This window comes from Puntigrus tetrazona, chromosome 10 (genome assembly GCF_018831695.1).
Source record: "Puntigrus tetrazona isolate hp1 chromosome 10, ASM1883169v1, whole genome shotgun sequence".
Classification (NCBI taxonomy): domain Eukaryota; kingdom Metazoa; phylum Chordata; class Actinopteri; order Cypriniformes; family Cyprinidae; genus Puntigrus; species Puntigrus tetrazona.
Window position 1 is genome coordinate 14,631,000 of NC_056708.1, and position 17,666 is coordinate 14,648,665.

The following is a 17,666-nucleotide window of genomic DNA, read 5'->3' on the forward strand; positions in this document are numbered from 1 at the left end:
TATTAATAACCCCGTCTGTGCAAAGTTAAAATTAAAATCATCTCAGCAATCCCTGTACAGCTAACATGCACTAAATGTGTGTGTTGGTGAGTAACTACTTACTAAAAAGTAGTATACTTAAATAAAACTAAAAGTGGACTAAAGTGGCCAACTTCAGTACATAATAGTTCACTGTAGTGCAATAAATTTTTTTTCTCTCCCCATTACAGTAGTCAGTGTTTTATTTATTTGGGCTCTTGTCCCTTGCTTGATTGCTGGAGCTGATTTATGACAGCTAGACAAGCCAAAAGAAACAGTGAAGTACAGTTAGCATAATTACAAGATTTTTAATAGCCCCTTTGATTTACATTTAAATAAAAAATAGAAGCAAAGCTCATTTTCAGCTCATCAAAAATCAGCATGAGAACCTCAACAATGCTGACCTTTAAAAAGCAATTTGCAGTGCATTCTGGGTGCCAACATTCATGACACACTTGATGCCTTGCAGTATGAATAAATTATAAGCTGAATTCAATTGTATTTATTCTTACTATTTTCGTTTACTTTTGCTGTACTTATATGATTTTTTTAGCAGCTTGTGATGCTTATCTAAAAATGTTTGTCACCGTTGTTGAGATTGTGTGACTAAAAAGTGTTTTCTGCCCTGTACAACTGCTTAAAATCCCCCCAATATTTTAATTATCCTGAAAACGCATGATGTTGAGAGCCGTGATGTGATTTTCTCCTTCAGTGTGTTTTGTTGACACCAGGTGTCTTCAGTAACTGTCTTCTGTGGGCCTTGAAGCACAAGCTTTTGAACATGATGCCTATATCACGTAAACAACATGATAGTTCTTCTGCCATATGATTATTCAAAGTATAGAGTATTATTTCCATTTCAGTTTTTTGTTAAACATTAAACGTTATGTTAAGAGACTGTAACTATCAGAACAAGCATCTCACTTCAAATAACTGTGCATTCATGTCATGAGATGAATGTGTAGCCTTCTTCCTTATTTCTGGTTCAGCTAAATTAATGAATAAATGAATACATATTTATATTAACTTTTAAGGGACACAGGAGAGAGTGTGTGTAATATGACTTGTATGAATCTTAAGCTTTTTTTTTTCTATTAACTATATTAATGAGTGGTATGAGGAGTTGTGGAGTTGTTAAATCAGATCTGGGAGAGTTAATGTAATTTATGTTTTTTTTTTCATCTAAGGCTATCCCCAAAGGCAGTTGTGTTTCTTTTTCCTTCACTGATTCTGTTTGATTCAGCAGCTGTTCATCTCTAATGCTCAATCAGCGCTTAATTACTTAACTGAAAGGTTTTACATTCAACTTGCATTGTTTAAGCCAAGGCGATTCTTTTACCCAAACCATTTGAGTTACTCTAATGCCGACTACATGATTTTGCCTCGCTGACAGATTTTGAGAAATCACCCACAAATGCCCCAAATCACATGCAAGTTGTTGCTTGTTCACGCAAATGAAGCAATTAAAGCAAACGCTGACCATCATAATTTTAATTTAAAAAAAGAGTTTTTTTGCCTCACTGATTGTACTCACTACTGTTTTTCTGTTCACTACTGTTTTACTACTGTAAATTTTAATACTTAAGCGGGCCAATTAAGTCCACTTTTAGTATTTCTTAAGTGTGCTTAATACAATACACTTGAAGTATACAAATTCTATATAAGTGTATACAGAGGTTTCTGTATCTGAACTCTTCATTTCTTGTTTTTTGATAAAGTAGCCGACTGCATTGCAATATAAATATTAACCCTAATCACCCCCTACACCTCGTTCACCCTCATGAGTTTACTAGTATAGTCCACCTGACAGAGAGAATCCAGACACAGGATGAACACTGTGTACAGCATTCGATTACATTTGAGTACTTTGCTGATCACTTAAGTTAATTAGATAATTAAGTGATGACCGTGCATTAGTAATAAACACCTGCTGTTATTGAGAATTACTGAGGATCAGATGCCGTTTATTGTTTTATTGGTTAAATTTATGTTAACATCATGGAGATCAGTGATTGCTTTAGTTTGACTTTTGACCCTTGACTACTTGTTGTAGATATTTCTCTGTTACAATATGTGTATATAACATTAACCTATATAACTTGAGCTGCGTTACAGAGCAAACAATACAAAATCTATTAATAACAAACAATTATTAGTAAAACACACACAGACATCAAGAAGCAGCATGTGAATTTCAACAACGGTGACAATGAAAAAAAACGCTTCATGCTGCAGTGCATGCTGGGTAAAAACCCCCATCATGCACTGCGGTATGAAAAATGATTGTCACCACTGTTGAGGATCATATGATAAGTCTTCATGTCTAAATGTCTGAGCCAGACTATTGTTTTGGGAGTTGTTTTTGTTTGTTTGTTTTTGCTATTGTTTCAATGTTGAAGTATTATGGTGACATTTGTTTAAAAGTAGCTGAATGTCAGAAACACCAAATAACACTGGTCTCTGTGGCATCATTTTAGCCAATAAAACATCACCATCATCATCCCCTGTAATGCTCAATAACAGCAGCTGTTCATCACTAATGCACAATTATCATTTAATTAGTCACTTAATTTAACTTTAAGTCCTTAACCCTTTATGAGTTATCAAAAAAGTACTGAAATGTAATGAGATGTGGAGGTTTTATTAAAAATAAAAGATTCGTTTGAAGTCACCGTCATCGAGAACAGCGTTGGGACCTTGAACCTTGACTTCCAGTTCTTATTAAGAGTTTGTTTTGCATTAAAAACAAAACAAAAAAAAGCTTATGATTCATACGAGTCGTATTACACACACTCTTTTCTGTGTTCCTTAAAAGTTAATGAAAATATGTATTCATTTGTTTATTTAAACTAGAAACAAGGAAGAAGGCTACGTGACATGAATGCAGTTTTTTGAAGTGAGATGCTTGCTCAGATAGTTATGGTCTTTGTTCTCATAACACAACGTGTAATGAAAAACCAAAAAGGAAATAATATACTCTGAGTAGTCATATGTCAGACTCACTTTTTTCATAGACGCAATTTATTAACAATTTGATTACTTTGGTTATTATGAAAGATTCTAAAAACATATTGTGCATTACTTTAACAGTTAGATGAACACAGACGTCTGCCCGTGAAACTCAACAATGGTTATGTTAAAAGTTTGTCACTATACAGTACATGCTTGGTAGCAGAACATACAAAACGTGTTCATGAGTGGATATTATCCCCATTGTTGGGATTCATATGCTGCTTCTTAAAGTCTGTGTGTGTTTGACTACTATCTCTTTGTTGTTAATAGATTCTGTGTTGCTCTTTTGTTAAAGTGGTCATACGATGCTGTTAAAATAGCATTACTTTGTGTATTTGGTGTAATGCAATTAGTTTATGTGGTTTAAGGTGCAAAAACACACTTTCCACATACTGTGCATTTTTGTTTGTGTAAGAGTAAAATAACTAGAGGTCTAATTTGTTCCTCAACACATTTAGTTTGAATGAACTAGGCTAAATTACGGTGGAACTGGCTCATCTTGTCCACCTGCGTGACAGAAAAGTCATGATGTAATTGAGGGTTTTGATTTCCATCTAAAATTCAATGATAATAAAAAAGAAAACGTCATTCACACATTCGAGTGCACACCTGCTGCCAGTAGTTTATTGTAAACTTACTGTGAAATCGCATTGCACATGATAGAAAAATGTATTGTGAACTTGTAAATGTTGAAATAAAGTATTAATTCATGTAGTTTTGCACATGCTGAAATAGGGGGTGATCTATTAGTGTTTAAAGGTCGATTGAACCGGTGATATAAAGGGTTTCTGTTGGCTACCATTGGGCTAAAGGTATTCTGAAGGTAAGTTTTTGCTTTGGTTGGGTTCTTTATTGTTGATCTTTTTAACCAAGAAAAGACCAAGAAGTATTGACGTTGCTTTATTTACAAGGCAATAAATGTCTAGTTTCTGATGCAGTGATTAGCACGTTAACTCTTTGTGTGCTGTTTTTAGCTGTTGCCGTTCATTCTTTCGCTCTAGTGTGTTATTAACGTGGGGATGGGTTTGGTGTTGATCACAGCGTATAAATATGAGCAAAAGACTGTCATCTGTCCAATCTTACAGCAGAAGTGTTTCACAGTTGGTCATGCATCTGCACCGTCTAATGTTTTTTCTTGCATCAGTGGGTAAGTGATGTTTATTTATATCTTCTTCTTATTTTTTAAATGACAATAATTTACAATAATAAAATAAGTAACACCAACTCATTAGCTATTGTAAATTATTATCATTGGGCATCGTGAATGGCAAAATGCTGTAGCATTTGTTAATATAGATTTATTAAAATATATATAGATATTATTATAATATAGCCAATGCGTTTTCTTTAATTGCTAATACATTATCAGTAAATGTACAAATTAATAGTAGCATATTGTTATTTCATGTTAGCTTTTTTCTTTAACTAAAGTATTTTAACTTTAAAAACGTATTGAATATTTTTAGCATTTAAAATTTTTCACTATTACAATTTTTATCGTCTTCTGCACTCAGGTACAAAAAAAAGTACCAAATGAAGTAATGCTATAAATGCTTGCATTCTACAAACAAAAACAAAAATATTTATTTGGAGTTACCTCCTATAAGGAAATAGTATGAAATGTACAGGAATGAATATTTAAATGAATTTCTCTTCTCTCACTGTGTGCTTGGAGAATATATTCTGATGAGTGTCTCCTGTGCTCAGGTTGGGTGTCTGATGCTGATAACTGCGACAAGACTAAAGCTAAAAATGAACTTTTCAGACATCTCGGCTTGGACAAGACTGACATTCAGATTACCAGGATGTGGCCCTTGTTATAAATGGACAAGCTTGCCGAAATTTACGTAGACCTGTATGTGACCTCCATCACAGAAGTGGTACAGCATGATTTTTCTTCTCATTGGGTCATTATGGTATGTCAAGCAATTTTAGTATTATGTTTTAGGTGCTTCTTTTTATCTGCAGAATGAAAAAGACCAGAGCCTCACGATACAAGTCAAAATTATAACTGTATGTATATTCTTATTTTGTACTTAATTTACATATTTTTCAAGCATAGAGTTTCTTTTCTAAATGTCATGCAACTTTTTAGGCCTGGCCAAATCCAAACATGCAGTGGGATAAAACATTGTTTTGTGAAATGGAGACATTTGCAGCCCCTAAAAATATGTTTTGGACCCCAGACATTGATATAATAGAAAGGTATAAAAAATGACTTTTATTTTGTCTATTTGTCTATTCGGAAAGCTTGCAAAATAATGGATTCAATAAAGGTAAAGACATTTGAAAATGAAAGATAAAAAATGATTCAGAAGCTTTCTTTAATGCACAAAAATTAGCTCCAATCCTTAAGACTGATAGTTTACATTATAATGTTGTGGTTTATATATAATCTGATCTGTTTGTTCAGACATGGACCACAATCAACTCTCATTAATATCAAAATACAATATCTGAAGATATAATTCATAAATAGGAAAAGAAATGAGGCACCTTCATAAACTAAACTAACAGCTGACAATATCAAAAGTAGCAGTGCCCAGCTACCAGGAGACATTCTTGTAACTTTAGCTAACATTTGAAGAGTCTGGCGAACATTCTTGCAACATTAATAACATTAATAGAATGTTTGTTCAATATGATCTGGTCTTTAATCATGTTCTCTAAAGGTTAGCACAAAAAATGTATACGTTGCTTGTAGAATGCTTTCAAAATGTTCTTATCATGTTGGGAGAAAATGTTCTTAGAACATCTATGGAACATCCTTTAAACATTTGAAATGGCGGCTAACTTCAACAAGGTTGTGTGCTGTTTTAAACATTTGAACAGTATTTTACTGTAATATGTACAGTAAGATACTGTCAAATTTACAACAAACTTTTAACAGTGTGAGCAAGATTTTAAGCCTGTCCTATAGTTATTGTTCTTAAGTTCTCTCTAGAATAAAACACTTACCAAACAGTGTTCCTGAAATGACCGCATATTGTCTTTATTATATTTTTTAAATTGTCTCAAAATGTGACAGAAAACATTCTTCCGCTGTAGAGTGTTTAATGATTTTGTAATGAACATGATTTTATGTTTCCACAGGGTATTAAAATACTGAAGCATTTAAGGACATTTTCACACATTTGAAGTCACCATTGAACAAGTGATCAGTGGTGACCAGGCACAGCTTGAAATGAAATTATGCTGACTAATGATGGATATCTTAAAAGCTAATTTGGCTTGCCATAGTCTTACACCAGAATGACTTTCTTTAATAACTTCTTTAGGGATGATCTATCCTTCTCCTGGAGGACCAACGTCCATTTTCTGCAGCCTGCGCCAAAACACCTTTTTAGTAATCCTGAAGAGTGTCCTCAGAGTAGGCCTACCGTAGAAATGGCCTTTGTAGGACATACAAGCAAAAAGCTAAATGTTTTAGTTATATATGAAACCTCACTTCCTGAAGGAGGATTAGCTGGCTCAGATGTAAATCATTACAACTGCATCTTAACTCAGCATGATAGTGGCCTCACAGGAACAGGATTGGACGTCCTGACATTACATGATCTTGCAACTTACTTTTAATTTGAATACATGGTGTCGGTGTAAAATTATGTTTTATCCGTTTAGCATCAAGTCAGATTTTGGCACAAAGGATTCTCCATATCTGAGGTTGATCCATCTTGGCTTAACTGCCTCATCTGACAATTTGTCTCTGATGACGGCTTGTAAGATGGATCTCTATAAGTTCCCCTTTGACAGCCACACCTGCAACATAACACTGCAATCTACAGCGTACACAAGTATGAATCAGTTTTAAAAACGAATAACGTGGATTATTCTTCTAAACGATTTGACTTCAATATAAAAAGCAAGTTTAATGTGTGTTCCCACAGCTGAGGAAATTACAATTAGTAAATTTAGTAATGCCACATCGCTGACCATCGAGTCAAAGAAGACCTTTCAAGCCCAGGGAGAGTGGGAGCTCATCGATATAAACGTGACCAAGTCTACAGTCAGTATCATTGGGCTGATAAAAATGGATCAGCTGATATATCAGGTAAAGAAAATACTAAATACAAGAAAATACTAAATACATAGATACAATAATAAAAAACATTTTATAACTAAATAAAATAAAAAAAACAAACAAAAAAAACAATATTTATGTTTACAAATTCAAATATATATATTTTATTTAAAAATATATGTAATTTATAACAATTATAAATTATTACCAATGGAAATAAGTGACCTTAATGGATTTCCTTTTTAACTGGTATACTTCAACTGTAATTTTGTTTATTTATTGCTGTAATATTATTTACACTGACAGCATTAAGTTCATTAAAATGCTAATTTTAGTCTCTGTCTGTATGGCAGATCACCATCAAGAGGAGACCTCTACTCTATGTCTTAAACATCATAATACCAGTATTTGTCTTCCTTGTGCTGGACGTGACATCCTTCTTCATAGACGCAAGTGGAGCAGACAAGCTGAGCTTTAAAGTGACTTTACTGCTGTCTGTTTCTGTTTTTCTGTTGATTCTTATTGACACCCTGCCCTCTACAGCAGATAAAATCCCACTGATTGGTAAGTTTGACATGGACCTTAATTATTTTAGGAATGCAAATCTCAGATGAAATCAGGGATCAAATGATATGCATTAAACTTAGAGTATCCTCAGAAAATGAAATAGAATTTAAGGATTTAAGACAGAACAGTTGAAAATACTTCTCACATCAAATTAAACTTATAATAATACATTATATAAACATGCTTAAAAGGTAGACCTTTGTAGTTCATTTACGCATAAAGAGTACATGTCAGTACCTTTAAATGACATATTAGCTCAAAAAGTTTTCAGTTTACTGTTTTTAAAGGGATTTACTGCAGTGGGATCTTCATTCTTATCGGGATCACCATCCTTGTGAATTTTCTGAAGCCTAAAGGAGCTGAGAAGATAAAAGTAGAAACAATGGCTGCTGGTCAAGATGGTATTTAATACTTTCACTTTATAATTTAAGTTTTATTGGTAAAACTTCCACGACATTTCTACTCGTGCAAACACCGGTCACAGAAATGATTATTTCACATTTGCATATGTACGATAGTGGTGACCATAGCAATGGGTGAGATAAAAATTTAAATACTAATTTCATAATAAGCCTCATTGATTTAATTCTGACACAGAAACTGCCACATGTGAAACTGCATTATTGCATATAAAAGAAAACATTGTTTCCATTTGTTTTTCTGTAACGGAGTATCGGCAAAGATTAAAAAAGTACATTTATGAGACTATGCAGACCACAAAATGCAATATTTATTCAGAGACATGATTTGCTTTTTTCTTGCTCATAGACCTGCAGAGCTCTCCAGACTCAATTACAGATCAGAGTGAAGAACAGTCTCGTACACTTGACCTTCTGAAGCAGACCCTCACTGAGTGTTGTGCTGCAGTTCAACAAAACCAGAGAGAGAAGAGATCTCTGTGCTGGACGAGAGTGACAATAATCATAGATGTGACCTTCTTGGTTCTTTACTTCATCACTATTACTGTGTTTCTGGCTGTGCTTGGGATGCTTTGGTTAGATACCTGAAAAAGTACACAATTAAAAAAAAAACACCATATGAGCTAAGAATCAAAGGTGCAGTACAGATGCTAAATACAGAAACAACACTACTAAACTTTGGCTCAGGTGTGCATTTTTTATTGTAACTTAATAATAAATCAACACGGCAGCAACACTATAATGCTTTTCAAGTTTAGATTTTCTTGTCTTGTTTCCTGCCAAATATCTAACATTTCTCGGATCAAGTAGAATTTTTTTTAGACAATAATTGTCTTATTTTCAAAAAAACAAAAACAAAACAGTTTTCTATTCGGAAATAAGATTATTTTGCTTGTTGTAAGCAAAACATTACTAAAATTTTGACTTGATTTTTCTGAAAACGAGACATTGGGTCTCATTTACTAAACATGTGTACAGGCAAGTTTTTTGTGAAATGTGCATACAGATGTTTTCACGAATAAATCATGATTCATCAAAAACATTCCTACTAAAATTATTCTATTAAAAAATCAAGAACAACTTATACCACATGTATGCAATAATCAAGTAAGCCCAGGGCCTTATAAGCATGTGTAAGGAACCCTACATATAATTTGATACGTTATTTACAGGGTGGGTGAAAAATTAATAATACAAAATTAATTATACTATATTATTACAAGGTCTAATCATGTAGAGGTCCAATCGTTAAAATAAATAAATTATATAATACATTATATAATCAGAAGTCCAAACAACAACTGAAGACATTGCGGTGCTAAGGGCGTTAGAGAGCACACAAATATGTTTGCTGAGAGTAATGAATGGTCAAAATTGCTTGTCAACACTGAAGACATAACTCATGAATTATATGAACTGAAAATGGCAATTTAATAAGAGATATAGAAATATATTGTTGATCAAATATCAAATAGAACAGTAATTTAGATTAGAAATGCCACAACAATAAAAAACAAAACAAAACAAAAGAACATAAGCTAAATAGTCATACATGCAATGCAAGAAAGAAAGAAACAAAAAAAAAAAAACAGATACAAATGTATTGTTGAACAAAGCAGTCATATTAAAGCTTACTCTTTTCTAAAATAGTTCAGTTTTGTGAACTTTAACCTAAAGAAATTATCATTTGAATCATGTGTCGTATATATAAAATATGATTTGTTAATTAAGGAAGAACTACAAATGTCTGATGTGAAGAGTGTGGATTTACTGGACTTGATTTGAGATCCACTTCTCTACACAAACATACTGGTGAACTGAAAGTCTGCTGTGACAGCTTAAATAGACATAAAAAAGAAAGAAAATGTGTCAGTAAAAAGAGACTGATTGCACCGCATTTGAATCCTCCTGTTTTCATTATCGTGACAATCTCATCCAAGTGTGTTAAATATGGGAGACATGCAAAATGGGCAGAGCAGGGGGTTCCCAGGACTGGAATTGAGATCCACTGCATTAAAGTATCTCTATGTTTACTCTTTCTCTGTGCATTCATACTACAACCACATGATAAGATAAGTTGATGGGAATGTTAATTCTGCTACAGCAGTTAATTATAATTGTGTGTATATCTCTGAGATCTTCAGAGATTTAATGTCTTTTATCTTCAGTTGAATTTGTCTAAGGCTGTGGCTGTTGAGTTTCTGTTTGTCTCTTATTTTCTGTTATTTTCTTCAGTGATTCTGCTTGTTAATGGGTTTATTAAGCCTCAGAGGACTCCAGCAGATTTTGTGGCCCAGATAAGGTCCAGTGTGGTTTATTTCTTTGTTCTTGGCTGACATATAGCATTGCTATGGCCAGCTTTTTCCTATATCTGGCACACAGAAGCAGTCTGCCCAAGTGCTATCATTCAACACTACATATGGGCAAGATCATCATTCCTCACATACTAGATGTTGGACAGATCTAGGCGGACAATATGTTGCTATCTGGAACCGTACCAATATTTTTACAGCCTAAATGAGCTATCATTACCCTTCATTGTTCTATGTGTATCTTGTCCACAGTTGTTTGTTGTTCTTTGTTTTGCTTTTAGTTATTTTAATTTTGACAAAAAAAAAAAAAAAAAAAGCTTTTAAGAACTGCCCAATATCATTGGCAGGGGCTCAACTATGTTTGTCCCTGTTTTGATTTCAGCAAATCAATTTAAACGAATGCAGACAATGTGATTAATATTCATGAACCCAGGAGCTTATTAATCTAAGTGCGTTTTATATTGCTATTAGTAGTACAATTTGTAGTAGTTTTGTTAGGACTGTTATTTTTAGTTTTCTCCGCTTTTTAAAGAAACAATACATGACAAACCAATATGTATACATGTACATGTTTTACTCACACAGTATTTTTATTCTCTGCTTCATTGTTGAAACCCACAGGTGAATCTTTGGATCTGTCACTCTCTACAGACACACCGCTGGGATCAGGAGAACTCCGGGACTGAGAACATCCCTTTTTTGTCTTCTGATTGAGACTCATATTAGAAACTTATCTTTCTTTTCAGAAAAGTATAAGGCCTGCAAAAACAAGGCAAATTCACAGCCATTACACATACAAAAGCAATAGACAAGCATATACTATATGCAACACCACAAAAATGTAAAATCAAAACAAAACCAAACAGTTTAAATGTATTTTGAAGTTGGGAGAACTGAATGGAAACAAATTAAATATACTGTAATTGTTGCTAATAAAGGTAAGAATGATACATTATTCTGAACTGTAAATGGTCTGGTTTTATTTGCGTGCACTTGTGACATCAAGAAAATGTGTTTTTAATAAATAAAACTAACAGGATGTGCTTGCCATCTCATTCTTGAACAGGAGTGCTTCACAAAAATGAACCAAAAATCAAATCAAACAAGACAGTTGTGAAAACACCCTGTTAAAACAGTATCTTATGAAACTAGTTTCACCACTTAACAGTTAGCCAAGGGGGAATTGCTCTTATATTTTGTATTCAAGTTTATATGTAACTAAATTTAAGTCAAAGTTTGACCCACCTTAAAAGGAAAAAACTATAATAGAACGTTTAAGACTAGTCAAAACCTTTTATGCAACTGCCCCCCTATTTAAAAAAAAAAAAAAAAAAACTTAATAACTAGACAAACATGTTAAAGAAATCAAAAAACTTGGTCATTAAATCATGACACATCTGTTGATCAAAAGGTAAAACTAAAGAAGAGGGCGAAGAATTGAAAAGGATTCAACAGGAGTCTTTCAACAGGAGCACAAAGACTGCAAATGTTCCATGTTCCAATTTAACAGATCCGCAACAAAACAAATCAAAACAAAACTAAACTAAATTGTGAACGGGGAGGGGGGAGGAGGGAGTTTTACATCCATTGTCAGTCTGAGCCGAGGGATTACAGTTCAAATGAAATTAAAAGGGAAAATTAAAAACTCAAGAGGCAAAACATTTTTTAAATCATAAAAACAAATATATGTGCCACGCAGAAAAAATGACAGAAAATAATAATCTCAAATAAAAATTATCTTAATTCACGTTTATTGTTGTTTATTACAGTTTATAAAATATGTACAATGGATAACTGAGCCTAATGACATTGCTTTTTCAGCATTAATTTTACATAAAATAGCAGGGTATGCATATTTGAATCAGGGTTTTAAACCAGAAACTTCAAAAATGTACTTACCTTAAAAAAATGCTTTCCTTGCAGATGAAAAGCTGCAGTGTGTGTTTGCTTTCACTTTTATTGGTTCTACCTGCTTACCTCAGAATTCAAGGAGGAGTTTCATGAAGCAATTGATGAGAAAGCAGAGAAGAGACCAATAAAATCAGACATTTTGTTCTTTTGTTTTTAATCCAGCGCACAGAAAATATAATGCAGTTCAGAGCAAAGTACAGGCTACTTATAATATGTTCCATTAATGACAGCCAAATAGTTTTTAGTTATCAATTATAAATGATAAATATTAGCAGTATTTACATCACAAATTATCTAAATGATCATCCAGATCTGGGTCATTGTATGCGAAGTTATACAGTTACGCTCTATTAAAATGTGTGCTATCGATCGATTTTAATCGCGTTAATCGCAAATTCAAAATACTAGGATTTGCCTGTAAATGTATTGAAATCAAGAAATGCATGACAAACTAGTTTAAGAAATCTAGTTTTCGTCCAGCAATTATCAACCTTTATTCTGGCAAATAAAACATTTACCAAGCCATGTAGCTTCAGTCCTAGTAAACATTTATTACAACTATTACCAAAACTATTTCTAAATAAATACAACAAAGCATTTTTGCGCCCCTACACAGAAAACTCTGCAGAGTAAAACTAACTCTATTCAAAGAACATTTTGTCCCTCTCTAAATAGAGTTATGATTGAATGGGTTTCCACCTCTGAAGAAAGCAAAGAGGTCACTGCTGTTTTCTGTTTTTATTTAATAAGTTAGTCATCATGAGCTGGCCTGATTCCAATAAAAATCATTGTTATTTTTTATATATAGGTTTTTCATAATCCACCCTGTGAAAGCATTTTTTCGTTATCAAAGCATTATGGTGAAATCATTTTATAGTTTTTTTTTTTAAGTTAAGTTCTAGAATGTTAAACTCATTCTGTTAGTTTCACAAACATATAGAATTTCATATTTTATTACCTTTGTATGATTCAGTTTCCTTGTTCACTTTGATTTATTTTCAGTTTGGTTTACGTTCGACACAGACATTTCAGTTCAATGTGCATTCTGCCGCCGGTGTTGTTTTGGTGACTCCGTTTTGATTCTTAACTTCTATTTCTGAGTCTCTTTGGAAAGACTGGAAACACAAAGAATAATATGTCATTGAAATCAGTTGCCTACAACCTAACAGGTGAAAATAACTATTAGTTAAACAAAATATGAAACAAATCATGCATCCATGCTTCCACAAAGCATGCTTGTTTAGTTTTGAAAGACTGGACTGAACTCACTTATGACTTTAAATGCTGTGATCTTAATGATCATTAAATGACTGTAAACACAGACTGAATGGAACGGGCTCTGTTGAGTTTGGTGTGCGATCAGTTGTAGTATCAAATTACATTCATAATCATAGTGTATTCCTGGATGAGCTGAAAAGATGGCTGGTTCACATGTACCTGGCTAATGCGTGTATTTGGCTAATTAGATCACTTTGGGCCAGGTATATTAGTGCATGTGAATAACAAATAAAGAAACCACTCACCATTGATCCAGAACAAAACAGCAATTCCACTGTCAAAAGGCTCTGACACAAATACAAATACAAAAACCACACAAATAAAGCTTTGAGTCTACTCGGTTCTTCCATTTTCTGCCTATATTCATATTATCTATTGCACCTAAACAAAACAAGTTCTACATCTTTCCTTTGTTTGACATTTTATGCATAATGCATTACTCTTCCCTATAATCTGCAGTCTATTATTATGTTAGATTCCCGAACGCATTGTTCTTTAAAACTTATCATTTTAGTCTTTTCTTTTTCATTATGGACCTATTTGGGCTAAAAAGAGTGTTCACTTTAGATGATGAAATTATATGCTCTCTAAAGTTTCCACAGCAAACTCCCCGAAGTAAAAAATAACTCAGATAACAATGTCTAATTAAATTATTATTGAGCATTAGTGATGAATGTTTGCTGTTAACAATCAACACCATTGAAGAAAAACACAATACCTACAAGTGACTTCAACCACAGAGAATTAACATAAAAAGGCATTAAATCTGTGTGTGTGTGTGTGTGTGTTTTTGCAGCTATGTGTCAGCTGAATGTCCACCAAGAAATCAAAACAAGACCACTTCACGATCTTCCTTCAAATGAGTTATAATCAAAAACTATACGCTCATCTGCTACCGTAAGCTTTTGAGTGAACAATGAACAAATGTTTGTAATGTTTTCTTGACCAATCAAACATCAACATCTAAACCTAAAGCTTCTGTACACATAAAATGAGCTCAGTCTGGTTAGCAATGAGTGAATCTGGGGGCTGTTCCAGAAAGCAGGTTATGTGACATACTCAAGTATGTTTAAGAGTAAGCAAGCAGATAATCTCAACGTTCAGTTCCAAAAATGGAGGTAACTTTCAGGGCATGAAAGTAGCCATAGAAACTGTCTTTCTGAAGATAACCTGCCTCCGAGTAGATTGATATGACTTATTAGCATCAAACAAACAATATAATTCTAATTTTTGGAACCAGCATATATTGAGTGAGCAAGGTTTGGGTTAATCAACCAAGAGTTCAGAGTTTAGAAGATGGTAAATTAACCTTGCTTTCTGGAACACCTTGCTGGGGATTTTGTTTGTTAGGTTGTTTAATCTAATCTTGATTGACTGAATTTTTTTCCCTTCTTTAATGATGAATAAATGTAAATAAAATATAACTCTACTTCCTGACCTTAAAATAGGGGCCTTTTTGCATTTTATCTAATACGCTGACCCTTAGTGTGGCCACTGTTTGAACAGCTCTTTGCTTTCCCATACTGCTTATTTAATTAAATTGCCTTTAAAGTAGCTGATCTTTAAACAGCGTTTGGCTGTTTTTAACTACTTATCTAATGCTCTTATCTTTAATGTACATTATTTTTAAGTATTTTTTTAGCATGCCTCACCTTAAAATAGGGGGCTTTTTGCAGCAGCTCTCGCTTACAGCCATTCCACCCTGTTCACGCCTGATCTCATCTGATCTCAGAAGCTAAGCAGAGTTGGACCTTGTTAGTACCTGGATGGGAGACTGGCTAGGAATACCAGTTGCTGTAAGTTTTTTGCTTTTTTTCATTACTTATCTAATTCATTGCCCCAAAGTTTGACCAGCTCTTTGTTTTCCCTTACTGCTTATTTAATTCAATTGCCTTTTGAAGTAGCTGATCTTTTGAACAGCGTTTGGATGTTTTGAACTAATTACCTAAAGCTCTTTTCTTTAATGTACCTTATTTTGAAGTTTTTTTTTGTATTTATTTAATTACTTATCTAGTATGATGGTGCTTAGTGTGCCTCACCTTAAAATAGGGGCCTTTTTTCAGCAGTTCTTGCTTAGGGCCATACCACCTGTTGTACAAATTATTTTGTGCAATCCATGCGCATTCTTTTATCGAAGAGGAGATATAACTTTATATTCCAAATCATTTATTCAACAGATGCATATGATACAAACATCAGCTGCTGAGTTCATTCACACAAGAGAGTGTGTCCACACTCCAGCAGTTCTCAATATTTATCGTCGTCTCTCTTCAGTTCACACCCCCTCGAGTTATCTGACTCCATTGCCCATTCGGTGTTGTATCCTCTTTTCAAGAAAGCTGACCTCCTCATTTCATCTGTGACCTATAGAACCTGAAGAGAGACATACATGACCCCTGACCCTCTCAACTCCCAAGCATGCAGCTTGCTTATCACTCCTCTGCACGCAGACATAGGCCAGGGACGTTAGCTGACAGTTCCCTGTTAAACTAACATTCTTTTGCACAATATATTGCTTGCACAAATACCATACTACTTAAAAGATATATTTGCTATTTTGTATTTAAATACCATAGTTGATTAAAATTACTCAAAATAAACAGTGAATTAATACAAAACATTTGTATAAAAATATAAAAAATAAAACATCAGTAATACATATTCACAAGGGAAAGAATATATCCCACACACCCTGTTCACTCCTGATCTCACAAGCTAAGCAGATTTGTGCCTGGTTAGTACTTGGATGGGAGACTGCCTAGGAATAACAGGTGCTGTAAGTTTTTTGGTTTTTTTCACTACTTATCTAATACACTGGCTCCAAAGTTTGACCAGCTCTTTACTACCCTGTTCATGCCACCCTGTTCACGCCTGATCTTGTTTCATCTCAGAAGCTAAGAAGTGTTGGGCCTGGTTATTACTTGGATGGGAGACTGCCTAGGAATACCAGGTGATGTAAGTTTTTTGATTTTCTTCACTACTTATCTAATACACTGGCTCCAAAGTTTGACCAGTTCTTTGCTTTCCCTTACTGCTTATTTAATTCAATTGCCTTTAAATGCCTTTTAATTTACCTTATTTTGAAGTATTTTTTTTTGTATATCTTTCATTACCTGTCTAGTATGATGACACTTAGTGTGCCTCATCTTAAAATAGGGGGCTTTTTGCAGCAGCTTTCGCTTATGGCCATACCACCCTGTTCACGCCTGATCTCAGAAGCTAAGCAGAGTTGGGCCTAGTTAGTACTTGGATGGAATACCAGGTGCTGTAAGTTTTTGAGTTTTTTCACTACTTATCTAATACACTGGCCCTTAGTGTGGCCAAAGTTTGACCAGCTCTTTGCTTTCCCTTACTGCTTATTTAATTCAATTGCCTTTAAAGTAGCTGTACTTTAAACAGAGTTTGACTGTTTTTAACTACTTAACTAATGCTCTTATCTTTAATGTAGCTCAATTTGAAGTATTTTTTTGTGTTTCATTCATTACTTATCTAGTATAATGGCATTTAGTGTGCCTCACCTTAAAATAGGTTGCTTTTTGCAGCAGCTTTAAACTTCTGCCATACCACCCTGTTCACGCCTGATCTCGTCTGATCTCAGAAGCTAAGCAGAGTTGGGCCTAGTTAGTACTTGGATGGGAGACTGCCTAGGAATACCAGGTGCTGTAAGTTTTTGAGTTTTTTCACTACTTATTGAAGGAACATTATGCCTTCTCTACTATGTGTGTGTGTATGAACTCTGACCTAAATGCGACAGAGATGCCTTGTGCGTACAGAGAACTGTTTTGGCTAGATAGCAACTGGCCCTTCTACCACCTCAAGGTGACAATGTATCTTGCTTTCACAAGGTTCTCACTCCCACTGTTTTTCCCTCTTGTTGGCTATTTGGTTTTGCTGAGCTGTTAGAACAAGTTTAACCAATATTACCATATACTGTATGTATATGTTTTCCTATGTTATGGCTTGGGGACCAAGTTCCTCCTTTTTGGGTGCACTCCTATTTTTCCCGATGTATATAAGCTGAAGACAGACTTGATGTTTTTTAGCATTTGTTTGAATAAACCAGATTGATTTCACTCGTGTGGTTTTATCGGGCTGTGCTTCCAGCGCGCTGAACCAAGGGATACAGAC

General features: G+C 34.0%; 1 long non-coding RNA gene and 2 pseudogenes across 1 annotated transcript; all 3 read left to right on the top strand.

Annotated features, from left to right (window-relative positions):
- The first annotated feature begins 4,115 nt into the window (after positions 1-4,115).
- Positions 4,116-5,851, top strand: LOC122353063. The gene is made up of 4 exons (XR_006251957.1): positions 4,116-4,177; positions 4,738-4,910; positions 4,999-5,043; positions 5,126-5,851. It is a non-coding gene; the product is annotated as an uncharacterized LOC122353063 (long non-coding RNA).
- Positions 5,852-15,222: 9,371 nt separating this feature from the next.
- Positions 15,223-15,341, top strand: LOC122353415 (annotated as a pseudogene).
- Positions 15,342-17,088: 1,747 nt separating this feature from the next.
- On the top strand, positions 17,089-17,207 carry LOC122353381 (annotated as a pseudogene).
- The last annotated feature ends 459 nt before the right edge of the window (positions 17,208-17,666 follow it).